The sequence below is a fragment of the Myripristis murdjan genome, chromosome 23, assembly GCF_902150065.1.
Source record: "Myripristis murdjan chromosome 23, fMyrMur1.1, whole genome shotgun sequence".
In the NCBI taxonomy this organism is placed as follows: Eukaryota; Metazoa; Chordata; class Actinopteri; order Holocentriformes; family Holocentridae; genus Myripristis; species Myripristis murdjan.
The window spans coordinates 26,013,492-26,022,375 of NC_044002.1; positions in this window are offsets into that span (position 1 = coordinate 26,013,492).

Consider the following 8,884-nt stretch of genomic DNA (forward strand, 5'->3'; position numbering starts at 1 on the left):
GACATGTATGTATTATTATTTTGTTTTAATATAGAATATAAAATGAGGATGGATGGGATGTGGAGATCCTGCTGGGCCGGGTGTTTGTCAGTGGTTGCTTGGGTGTGTCTCAGTGGTTGCAAGAATTTGTCTAAGTGTTTTCCAGGGTGTTTCTAGGTGGTTGCTAGGGTGTTTTTCAGTGGTTGCAAGAATATGTTTCCAAGTGGTTGCTGGAGTGTTTCTAGGTGGTTGCTAGGATGTACTAGGTGGTTGCTAGGGGGGTATACAAGTGATTGCTAATGCAGAAAGTTCTATGTGGTTGCTGGGGCACCGAAGGTGGTGGTTTGTAGTTACTGAGTAGCTACTAGGGTGCTTCTAGGTGGTTACTAGGGTGTGTCTAAATTATACGTTGTTTGTGTGTATACGGTGTCTCAGTGGTTGAAAGAGTGTGTTTAAGTAGTTGCTGGTATTTACTAGGTGGTTACCAGGGTTTTTTGTGGTTGTTAGTGCAGTAAGTAGTCACTAGGGTTTAACAGGTGGTTTCTAAACTTTTTCTATGTGGTTGTTGGGGTCTTGATGATGGTGGCTACTAGGGTGTTTCTAGGTGTTTACTATACAGTTTGCTAGGGTGCTTCTTTTGGGTTTTGATAGAATGTTTTGAAGTGATTGCTAGGCTGAACTAGGTGCTTGCTAAGCTTATAATGTGTTGCCAGGGCATTAAGTGCTTGCTGATGTGTTTTTATGGTAGCTGCTTGTGAGGATGTTTCTAAGTGGTTGCCAGGATGTAGCTTGTTATTAATATTTTTTATGTGGTTGTTCGGACATTAAGTGGCTGCTAGGGTGTTCTAGGTGGTTAAAACACTCTGCTTCAGGAAAAATTTATGTAATTACAGGAACAGCAACACTGGTCATGCTAAAAGAACACATCAAGCTCCTTAGTCCTGCTTGTTAGGTCATGAGAAAAGAAACTGGTCCTACATGTTAACTCTTCAGCACACAGCGTGTTGACTGATTATAGACTGCAGGTTAACAATTTCTTGTTTATTGCTTATTATAGGATCCTCATGTTTTAACACCAAAAAGTCTTCCTTTTCACTGAAGTTAACCTGCTAACCTGCTGTCAGTCAAGCTGGCGGATGCTACACTAACAACACACAGAGCCTTTATCTGCCGTCACATGGATGATTTCCTTGTCCATGTTTACATCCGTTAACAGAGGTGCTGACAAGCACACCGGTTACCCAGGAACTTCGTGTGTGTGTGTGTGTGTGTGTGTGTGTTTATGGCAGCTTAAGTTGAGATAGTTAGTGTAGTGACGTTAGCATGACGACTGGTCGGGTCACTTTTTAGAAACAGTGGCGCTCTGTTCCTGATTTAATGACTTTACCTGCCAGTTCAGTCACCAGGTTACACTCTCTGTCTGTCTCTCTCTCTCTGTCTGTCTGTCTCTCTGTCTCTCTCTCACTCTCTCTCTCTCTCGCTCATGACTCAGCGACTCGCCCTCTTGTACCTGATTAGCTCTTCTTTATTAGCTGATCATGTGACCCTGTTTCCTCAGAGCTCACACTAATCCTGGCTGCCTGTACAGTACCTGTCTCACACACACACACACACACACACACACACACACACACTGTGTTGCAACATGCTCTTAACACCTACATGGCACATATAGACACACACACACACACACACACACCTGCCTGAGGTCATTGATGCGGCCCCCCCACGTCACGGTCAGTGAACACACACTTTTATGTGTTTATGGCTGCAGGATCATCGGTCGGTTCATGTCACGTTCACGTGGCGTTTCTCAGGAAAGTGACCACTGCACTTCCTGTTGGGCCGCCACCCCCCCCCCCCCCTCCCCCGTCCCACAGGCCTCGCTTATGAACATGTAGACAACAATCAGAATGATGATAATAAACTTTATTTGCATGGTGCTGTTCAAAACAAAGGTACAGTGTGTTACATAACAGGTTACAGTAATGCACACTGTCAAGCAATGGAGTTGTTGTGGTTGTTATTGTTGTTTTTTTGTACATGTGTAAATAAACAAACCAAACCAGATTTCAGGTTTATTGTCTTTGTCTCAGTTAAGAGGCAATCATGGCTTTCATAAACCTTAATCATGTCATTTTATTATTTTATCGTGTTTTGTCTGCCTCTTGGAGGAAACAAACAATAAAAATTCAGATACGGCAAAGGACAAATAACACAGCAACACAAATAATAATAAGACACCAATGTAAATAATGCAAAATAGTCCAAAATATTCCAAAATAATTATCATTCAAATTATCATTATTATTATTGTTATTATTTTTATTATTGGTCTTTGTATTATTATTATTGTTGTGGTTGTTATTATTGTTTAATATATTTGAATTTTCTTATATAAAAGGATCATTGTTATTTTGGTTATTATTATGATTTCATTTATTTTAATTTTATTTATTCAAATTTTATTTTTTTAAATCTTTATTTATTTATTCATTTATAACAAGGAAATCTAGCTGGGTGCCTTCAAGTTGATGCAAAAAAGTGGCTTGAAAAAATTTTTTTTTTCTTAAGTGGACTTTCTGAGTGTTTGTTCTTATTGCTTTTGGGGGGGTGGGGGATCTGGGTGAATTTCATTGGCTGCAGAAGTCACTGACCTACTCTGCAGCACGAGCCCTTCATCTCTGCACCTTAAAATATCCTTTACTGGAAAAAAATAAGTGTTTTTGTGCATCGAACACTACAGTTTGAACGGGTTACTGGAACGCTGTAGATGCTCCTACAGAGCCTCATGTTGTGTAACGTTAATTTCTCTTTGGTTTCACCTCAGTTTGTCACATTTTGTAGTTTTGCTCCTGAGTTATCGCTGAGATGTAAAGTAAAAGCAGCTCAGCCCTGACACCAAGCCAAGGGGCCGAGGGGCCGAGGGGCCGGGGGGCCGGGGGGCCGGGGGGCCGGGGTGCGGGGGGGCAAGGGGCTGGGCTGCAGAGCCTCACGTATACTGAGGCCTAATCCCACCCGGCCAGTTTAATCTGCTGAGGCCGGGACGTTTCATCCTGCTGCATCCAGGAAAGAGCACAAAGACACAGGGTGGACCTCCAGCACACACACACACACACACACACACACTGCTCAAGGACACACAACAGCAACTGTTTGTCCTGCAGGAACTTTTCTCAGTTTCCTCTTTAGGAGCGTCTGTGTTTCCACTGCAGGAACCAGGAACTTTTTTTTAACCCTTAAAAAGTCCCTGCTGGAACAGGAACTGTGTTGTTTTCTTCTGAATCGGCCCGAGTCACAGCAACGTCTCTTCAGAGTCCAGATGCTGAGGAGGAGGTTGGGGTTCTGGACTCAGACCAGCAGGATTTCCTTCTGACTGGATCCCACAGGAGGAGAAAAAATAGTTTACACTGTTTTTTTTTATTTCACACAAATTTTTGACTCTATAATCTCAGTCTTTTTTCTCAGAAATTTTCCACTTTAATCTTTTTTTTCTTAAAATTAATGATTTTAATCTCAGAATTTTTGCATTTTTTTCTCATAAATGTATGACTTTAATCTCAAAACGTTTTTCAGACTTTTTTTCTTGTAAATTTATCACTTTAATCTGAGAGAATATCCACTTATTATTATTATTATTATTATTATTATTATTATTATTATTATCATTATTATTTTATTTATTTTTTTTATTCCATTGATTTGGGAATTTAATCAGGGAAATCTTTTTTTTTTTTCTTGGAATACCCCCACCCAACCCCCAAACCTAACTAAACGAAGCTAAAACTGTCTCCATTTTTCATCTTGCTAAAGTGGTAAATTTACGATAAAAATCTCACCAATTTATGAGGAAAAAAAGTGAAAATTCTGAGATTATAAAGCCATAAATTTGTGGAAAAAAAACTCATAAATTCTGAGGTTAAAGTTAAAAAAAAGAAAAAAAAAACAACATCTTTAACACATTTTTAAGATAAGTTCTTGTACAATTTATGACTAGAAATATATATATTTTTTATATACATATATGCCCTGCAGGAAGAATTTATGAGAAAATGGAGAATTCTGAAATTATAAAGTTGGAAATTTCAGTGAAAAAACCTGGGAAACTTAGTGTTTGTTTGCCTCAGGGGTTGAGAGGGAAGTCCTGGAGCTTCTCGGCCTGAACTTTTTCTGTTTTGTTTTGTTTTGACAACCGATGATTCAGGAGGCATCTGACCCTCCTGAGCTTCTGCTTTTACAGCCACACACAATTCAATTAACGGGACTGGCCCCCGGTTTTATTTTGAAGCCGCACAAACAAGAGGAAGTTCCTGTCACGGCGAGTCACATCTCAGCCTCGTTCTCACATCTTCCACTCGGCGGCTGTCATCACTTTCTCATCATTTCCTCTGCTCGGGTTTCCTCTCTTGCATCACGGCTGCAGCTCATGAGAAAACTCCTGCCTCTGCTGCCGAGCGGCTCGGAGCTCGACCTTCACCAAAACCTCACCAACATAATCACATCACAGCACAGCACAGTTACATGTAATGTGATTTTCTCGGGGCTTTCTTTAGATCCACTTTAGTTGGGAGTGGGGATGAAGATTAATCTGAGATGCAGCTCAGCTCTGAGTGTTGAGTTATTCTGGTTGTAAATCTGGAATAACTGTGTCTGTCCGTGTATGGAGCTGCTCTCATGATATCAGCTTCGTGTCATAACTGATATGTTTGTTACACACATTTGGTGCAAAAATGTAACCATTTCTGACCCTGGAGAGTTCAGGAAAATGGACAAAAATCACTCCAGAATAAGGAGAGAGAGAAACTGACACGAGCATTCTGGATTTTGGATTTTGGATGAAGTGATGAGTCTGATGTGCAGGAAGGTGAGAGACAGAACAAGTTCACAGACTGGGAGTGCAAGCAAAGGATGGGGGAAGGAAAGGAAAGGAAGGGGAAGAAAGGAAAGGAAAGGAAAAAGGACCGGGAAGGACAGGAAAGGTGGAGGAAAGAGGAAAGGAGAGGAGAGGAAAGGAAAGGAAAGGAAAAAGGAAAAGGAAAAAAGGAAAACAAAGTGAAAAGAAGAGGAAAGGAGAGGGAAGGAAAAGTAAAAGTAAAAATAAAGGAAAGGAAAGGAAAGGAAAGGAAAGGGGAAAGGGAAGGAAACAGAAAGGTAGACAGAGGAGAACAGAAAGATAAGAAGTTTGAAAGGATGAGAAATGAGGAGGAGAAAGGAGATAGGAGAGGAAAAAGGAGGAAGGTGGCATGGGACGGAGAGAAAAGAGCAGAGAGAAGAGAAGAGGAGAGGAGAGGTGGGAGGAAAGGGGAGGAAGAGGATGATGAGGATGAAGGAGCGACATCATCCTCTCCCTTCACTCCTGCAATGTGAGCAAAGTCACGTCCACCTGAAAACCCCAAACTCCTCCTCCTCCTCCTCCTCTTCCTCCTCCTCCTCCTCCTCCTCCTCCTCCTCCCCCTTGTCCTGGTAAGTGATCCCACCGAGGAATGTGAGGAGATGCAACCCCCCCCCCCCCCCCCCCCCCCCCAACCCCCTCCTGCGATGGAAAGGTAATTAAAAGGAGGCAAAATATCTGAACTCAACACCTAAACTTAGATTTGTGAACATGCAGCTCCTCCTCTCTGTAAGACGAGCCGGGGTCAGCGAGGCCGTTCACACACACACACACACACACACACACACACACACACACACACACACGGTAACTGCCTGTTCAAATGACTGGATAACAGAATTAATTCCACTGGTTTAGCTGGTTAACCCTTTGAAACCCGTCACAAATTCACTTTATTTCTTTTTCTTTTATTATGGTTTTATTTTTAGAGGAATTTTGTGATCACTGGCTTGTAATTTTATTTTAAATTTTCATTTAGAATTATTAAAATAGTTTGCTGGCATTTTTTGTATTTATGCATTATTTATTTATTTAGATGCATTTTTTTGTAATTTCTGTAAAAATCTTGGAACTTTTTTTGCTTCTTTCAGACTTAGGATGTTTTTAACCCTGTAAAGCCTGAACTATGAAAGAATTGGCAGAAAATTCCAATTTTTTGAAACTGAACCCTTTATTTAGTCCTATAACAAAATATATTTTAAAAAATTCAAAAAATATGTTATTACACGACCTTTCTGGTGTATGATATATATATATAGATAGATAGATAGATAGATAGATATACTTTATTGATCCCAACCAGGGAAATTCTGGTGTTCCAGCAGCAACAGTAGAAACATATAATAAAGTTAACTAAAGAAAAAAAAAAGGAATAAAGGCTAAATATATACAATAAAGACTACAAAGACTAAAAACTAATAAGGGCTAACCTAAGGAAAAGAGATATGAGATGTGAAAATATATATATGGAATGAATATGACAATATACAGATGGAACTGAAGTATATACATGATTGTATAGATTGTAAAGATAAAGATTGAAGTGCCAATGGTATGGTCCAGGGTGAACAGGGGAAGTGTTCAAAGGTATACAACAGTATTTTGGTCAAGCATTGATTCAACTGAAAACGGAAAAAGGAATTGAAAATGTGTATCATATATGATACGAATGGCTTTATAGGGTTAACAGAAGTCTGGTGAATCTTGAGAACAGTGAAATCCTCACAGACGCAGTAACTGCCAACAGTTTTCATGCCAAAGACAGTTCTGCCACTGAGGTTATTCCAGTGTTTTTGATCCAAAACACAAATCCAAAACTTTTTTTTTTTGCAGCTCATGCCGTTCAAATCTACCACGGTCGGATCAGAGTGGATCATCACAAAGCATGTAAATACACTGATATGCAAATCAGCTCATGATGTCATCTGGTGCCTTTTGACCAGCCAATCTGTGGTGTGTTGCTAGGCAACCTGTACGGCGGTCCGTGAGCTCTGCCAGGGTTTCCCCCCCCCTGGCTTTTTGGAGGGCTTAGGTGTCCCTGGTGGATGTGGAGGTGGAGTGTGTGTGTGTGTGTGTGTGTGTAAGTGACACAGAGACAGAGTGTGTGTGTGTGTGTTGGCAGCGTCTCTGTGAGCAGTAAGGTGAATGTGGAGCGACGCTGCTGGACTGCAACCCAAACTGTTTCCCAGCAAGCCTTTTCTTGTCGGAGTGCAGCTTCACACTCGACTCGACTCAGATTCGATTAATCTGAATTTAAGTTGAAATATTAGCCGAAGCGCTGCATATTAACCCCGTCTTCCCCGCATATTTCTTGTTTAATAGACATCGCTGCTGCTGCAAAAATTCCTAAAAAAAAAAAACTAATTTGTGCTCCCTTTACATATGAAAATCAATCTGTTTCAATCGATGTAACCGTCGCCGTGATGATGGAGCTGCAGCAGAGAGGCAGAAGAGGCGGCGGCGGTGGGGTTTATCCAAACAAGCTCATGTCTTTGCCATGAAGTCCAACAGACAGGAAACAGAAAGACAGCAGGGAAAATGGGCGGGGCTTATTCTTACCTTTGACGACAGACGGTAAAGATAATAAATTTTGTCAGCACGAGTTAGTCCACTGGCTGATTGTAATTTTAGTTCTACAAACATTTTTCGCAGTTATTAGACCCTATTTTATTTTTTATTTTTATTTTCTATTTTTTTTTTTATTGTTTCACAATTATTAGACACTATTTTATTTTTAATTTTTAGTTCAATTTTATTTTTAAATTTGTTATTGTTTCATCATTATTAGACCTTATTTTTATTTTTATTTTTATTTGTTAAAGTTTATAAATATTTTATATTTTTATAGTTTGTTGTTGCTGTTGTTGTTTTGTTGGTTTTTCAACTTTTATCTTTACTGTTTACCGTTAATATTTTGCTTTTTTGCACCATCATACCAAGACAAATATCTGGCATGATCTTATCCTGCCTGGTAATAAACCTGATTCTGAATCTGACTGAGCTGCTGACGTCAGAGACATTTTTACACATAAAAATTTTCCATGTTAAACTTTTCATCATACAGTGGTCCCTCGTTAATCGCGAGAGTTACGTTCCAAAAATAACCCGCAACAGGCGAAATCCGCGAAGTAGTCAGCTTTATTTTTTTACAATTATTACAATTATTAACATTTTCTCACTTTTCTCTCTTGTTTAAACACTCTCAAAGTCCAGTAAAAAAAAAAAAAAGCATGCAAAATTGCACAAAAAAAAAAAAAAAAATCCGCGAAACTGCGAGGCCGCGAAAGGTGAACCGCGTTATAGCGAGGGACAACTGTATTCTAATTTTTAAAATGGAACACTTTCATCAGATGTAATGAAGCAGGTAAGAGTGAGCAGTAGTTTTCAGGCGGTGACAGAGCGACCACGCCCGCTCGCCACGCCCGCTCGCCACGCCCGCTCGCCACGCCCGCTCGCCACGCCCGCTCGCCACGCCCGCTCGCCACGCCCGGCTGTGCTGCAACATATCCAAAGTGGTTTCAACCTTGAACTCTCCAGGAGGTTCACTGCTGCCACGTTTTGCTCCACACAGTCGTGATTTGTGTGTAAAAGTGAATTTCCCGTCTGTGGCAGCACAATGCCTGACCTGCAGTGTGACCTGGTCCTGAATGTGTCATTGTGTTTTGAGGAAGTTGGGCGATCATGATCAGCGATGATGATGCCACGTTGTGCGGTGAGCACAGTCTGTCACAATGGCCTGGCAGGGCTGGGAGAGTTGCAGCTTGTGCAAGCCAGTTCCCATGTTGCTGCACGCTCTTCTGTAATTTGTAATCTGTGCAGAAACCCGAGGTGACAGTAGTTTGACCTCAGCCGAGTCCCACACCTCTGTTCCTCACGTCTCTGCTGAGGGACTTTCTGCTCCTGAGACAATCCTACACAAAAATCTATGTTTCATCAACTTATTCAGTCTCTTCTTCAGCCTTCAGATCTTGTTTTTCTTCCAAAAAGCTCAAAATAATCCACCAGTGGGATGAG